Source organism: Nicotiana sylvestris, chromosome 3 (genome assembly GCF_000393655.2).
Source record: "Nicotiana sylvestris chromosome 3, ASM39365v2, whole genome shotgun sequence".
Classification (NCBI taxonomy): domain Eukaryota; kingdom Viridiplantae; phylum Streptophyta; class Magnoliopsida; order Solanales; family Solanaceae; genus Nicotiana; species Nicotiana sylvestris.
The window spans coordinates 190,390,126-190,395,143 of NC_091059.1; positions in this window are offsets into that span (position 1 = coordinate 190,390,126).

Consider the following 5,018-nt stretch of genomic DNA (forward strand, 5'->3'; position numbering starts at 1 on the left):
GGTTATTGTTGCTGTTGCTGTGTTACGTATTACGTTGCTGACTTTCTTCTTCTTATATTGACAATATCAGGTACACAACTGTAATTTTGGCATTTTGTAAGCTGAAATGAAGAATGGAGTGTTAAATTTTTAATTTAGTTTAATTTAATTTTTTGTATTGTATTTAGGTTATTCATGTATTATTATTCCGTAAATCACTGTCATCGGCATAACTAGGCATATTATAGCGACATATTAAATAACGTCTTTACCAGATTATTAGGAAATATATTTAAACCTGATTATTAATTAAAATTGTTTAAATAAAAAAAAATAGAAGAAATAACGTAAAAATGGCGTTATTGAATCAGTTTGGCAAAAATTAACTAAGTTCCTTATTCATAAGGTTTTTCGTCAACGATAAGTTAATCCGAATCATGTAGTCAATTTCAGTTATAACATGAATTAGTTTGCGAACAAGTATTAGGACATGATGAATTAAAACAAAGTTAGTTAATGTTAAATTGTTTAAATTTTTAGAAATATGATTTAGTACTCAAGTTTTTATTTTTATTTCTTTCAATTTTCAGTATTTGTAAATAATTAGTTTCAATAAGCTTAAGTCTTACTAACAATTTGAATTTTAATCCAACTATGGGATAATTAGTTTTTTTTTTTTTTTACTTTTCGATAATTCCATGTTGTATTTATGATTATAATTTTATTACTTTCTGTTAATATTTGTTTTTCTCTTCTATTTAATATGTCATTTTCAAGAATGTAGATATTGATTTTATATTTATAAAAAACTTAGTAATAATAAAAAGGTAGTCATTAAAGGATATTCTTAAAGGATTTCGCTAAAAATAAATAGATAGTCTTACTAACAATTTGAATTTTAATCCAACTATGGGATAATTAGTTTTTTTTTTTTATTTTTTTACTTTTCGATAATTCCATGTTGTATTTATGATTATAATTTTATTACTTTCTGTTAATATTTGTTTTTCTCTTCTATTTAATATGTCATTTTCAAGAATGTAGATATTGATTTTATATTTATAAAAAACTTAGTAATAATAAAAAGGTAGTCATTAAAGGATATTCTTAAAGGATTTCGCTAAAAATAAATAGATGTAAATAATACAAAATTTATAGGATTCTCCAATCTCATTTATTTATTTAATTATTTAAAAAAAATTACTTAGAATTTGGGATGGATTGTTTAGTGAATTTCACTTCCTTCCCCAAAGATAATGACGCGTTAGACTCTTTAGGCGCGATTTAATTAATTTTACCTTCTTAAACTCGGATGCGCATTTCATGCGACCCAAATCTAAATCCTAAAACATCAAATAAAATATGTTTCGTATTGTGGGTGCATTTCATGTGACACAATCCAAAGATATGTTTTAAGCGATGTTCACATTCCTAAAAAAATAATAATTATAATAATAAAGCGGTAAAAGATAAAATTTGCACATGGTTCATAATTGTATTAAAAATCAGATAAATAAGCCGAATATAACAGTTGAGCGACCGTGCTAGAACCACGGAACTCGGGAATGCCTAACACCTTCTCCCGGGTTAACAGAATTCCTTATCCAGATTTCTGGTACGCAGACTGTAATATAGAGTCATTCTTTTCCTCGATTCGGGATTAAAATTGGTGACTTGGGACACCCTAAATCTCCCAAGTGGCGACTCTGAAATAATTAAACCAATCCCGTTTCGACTGTCCTTTAATTGGAAAAAACTCCCTACGCACCTCGCGGTGCCGGAAAAAGGAGGTGTGACAGCTCTGGCGACTCTGCTGGGGACTTAACCCAGAACCAGTGGTTCAGGGTTAGAAATTCGAGCTCATATAAATTGTTATATTTGGTTTTATCTGATTTTTACATGTTTGAGCCTAATGTGCTAAATGCTGCTTTTACCGCTTTGATATTACATGAACTGTGTATAAACTGTGCCGAAACCCATCTCCTCTCTGAGTCTTCTAAATCATGAAGAAGGGTGTACTTCGTACGACTTCTTTTCTGTATAGTGTAAAATCCCAATTTAGAACGAGGTTCGGACAAGTTGCTAAGCCGGTGAAGCTTCTGTATTCCCGGTACGCTACCCCCCCTCGGCTCGAGCTGTCCGCTCGGGTAAGCCAGGTCTAGAACAAACACCCAGGTTCTGAACCTAGTATAACAAAACCACATGTCGGATCCCTAGTAGGAACGTTTGTTTGCATCACGTGCATCTGACTTTGGAGGCTCAACACAGGGGTTGGGTCTGTCTAGGACAGGTGCACCAAAAATGAAAATGATCATCCTGATGCATCTTATTTGTTTTATGTGCATTTATTTGTTCGGTCTTGCATGTTGACCGGCTTTTGAGTCTCGGGAGTGTAAAAAATAAAATAAAATAAAAATAGCAAGTGGAAAGTTATTTGATTAATTTAGAAAAATCAGTGTCCAAGTACTGTCGAAATGCTGCCGAATTTTTTTTTAAAAAAAAACATATATATTTTTACTTTTAGAATTGTTGGTTTGCCTAGAAAGCAGAAAGTGTGTAGGAATAAGTCTTTTATTTTAATTTGCTTTATTTAAAAAAAAATGAAAAAGGAAAATAGTTTTTTTTGATATAAAAGAAAAAGGAAAAGTTTGTTTGTTTTCAAAAAAAAAAAAGATTAGTTAGTTTATAGCCTGAACTACGCGGGTATGATTCTCACCGGATGTGAGATCAGAGGCAAACCTCTTTGGTTTCAGCTCACCATATTCAAAAAAAAATCCAAAAATATTTAACATTACTCACTTCTTTAGAAAGTTTTTCTTTTAGACCTCAAATTTTTTTTAAAAAATAAATAAATATATATATTTCCTTTTAATCTCAAAATCCCAATTATTTGTTTAAAAGATATTCAAAATAAAATTCAAAAATATTTTTTCTGTAGTATTTCTTTCATAAATTCAGAATATTGGTTCAAAAATATTTCCTTTCTCCTTAAAAGTTTTTTTTCAAGAAAAAAAAATTATTAAAATCCAAAAAATATTTCTTTAGAATATAGATAGTTTTTAAGTCAAATAAAAGTTTTTCCTTCTTTAATCACTATAATAAATGTGCAGGATGAGCACAAGTCAAAATGAACCATTCTCAGTGTGTAGCGAGGTCCCTTCGCAACTCCACATGTGGTGGAATGATATGGGAAAGGATAGTATAAAGATAGTGGAAAGAGTTTTGGGAGGTTTTGTCGATCTGTTGAATATCAAGCCAAGGACAGATATCATCGAGGCTCTAATACCGTTCTGGGACCCAACACGCAACGTGTTTCGTTTTGCTGACTTTGAACTTTCACCTACACTAGAGGAAGTCGCCGGATATGCGGGGTTGAATGGGAAACTAAGAGGGCAGTATTTACTTTCACCAAGACCAGTATCTCCGCACGCGTTCTTGGATTTGCTAAGCATTAGTCGGAAGGTACAGAATGATGATTTGTCGAAGGGATGTTGTACTCTCCAATTCTTGTATCAACGGTACGGAATTCCTCAGGGTTTGGAAGAACCAAACCTCGGATTAATTCACACTGGGAACAGAATCAAGTGGGAAGCAAGACGTACTTTGGCATTTATCACAGCATTTCTGGGAGTTGTGGTCTGTCCCCGCAAAGATAAAAAAATAGAGATAGGCCTTGTAGGGATGGCCGATGTTGCAATCAAAAGAACCGACAGTACTGTGGTTCCTTTGATTTTGTCCGAAATCTACCGAGCTTTAACTATATGCCGAGAAGGAGGCAAGTTCTTTCAGGGATGCAATCTGTTACTCCAGCTGTGGATGCAAGAACACCTCCATCACCGAGTGGGATACATGAACCACGGGTTGACTGAGAGAAACTGCATTAGCGGCTTTGAGAAACGAATGACAGGCGTCATATTTCCCGAAGGCGTCGAAGCATGGCTTGCACAATTGAGGTCAACAACAGCCGACCAAGTTGAATGGGCATTTGGGTGGTTGAATGATACTGAGGTAATATACATGGCGGCCGAGGAATGTCATGTTCTTTTGATGGGACTTCGTAGCATCCAACCATATGCTCCTCATCGGGTACTGCGCCAACTAGGAAGATTTCAGGTAATTCCCACTGATGAGGATCTAAGCAAGCACGCCATTGAGTTGAGTCCAGGAGTCGTGTTCCCCGAAGGAAAAATTAGAAAGCTGTGGCACGAATGTAGATTCCTTGAACCCAAGACTATGGTTCGAGAGCTGGCTAAGGGTGAGGTAGACCCAAAATACGATGTTTGGTTCGGGAAAAGGTTCCAGATTCGTCAGAGGCCTGCCAAAAGAGCTCACGTCCAACAATTTACGGATGATTCGCAGGAACAGTGGGGCTGGTTAGTGAGAGAGGAAGGCTACCGGGTTGAAATCGGGAAGCTGAAGCGACAAATTGAAAGGCTTATGTTTGAAAACAACGTTCAAGTAGCCTCAGAGCAGGGTGAGAAGAACAAATTAGCCAAAGAAAACCAGGCACTGAAAGCCCGAATTCGCCAAGTCAGTAAGAGTGATAGCGACCGACAGAAACGTCGCTCTGATGAAAGGTTGATAGCGGAATTGAGAAATCAAGTCAGCCAAAGCCGAGAAGACTTGGAGAGATCCCAGGCTTGTATAACAAGAATGCGGGTCAGGTGGGCTACAGTTACAACATCACGGAGAGAGCACCTATGGCAAGTAAAAAGGGACTACGAAATGAGTGTTGCGACATTGAGAGAGATAAACTCCATTCTCAATAATCGGGTCCTCAAACAAGCCCAGGATGCTAGAACATATAGAGAACACTGCCATGAGTCGATAGCCCGGATGGAAGAACAAATGGAGAGGTTCCAAGAGCAGCTCATTGACAATACTCGAATATTGGGACTAAAGAATCAACGGATAGAACAGCTGTGCATAGAGAGGGATAGAATCAGGGGTAGGATCAATGATATAGGGCGCTATATCACCACAAAGTGCCTAACATGTGAAGAGATGCCTCGTGATGTCCTATTTGCCTCAATCATGGG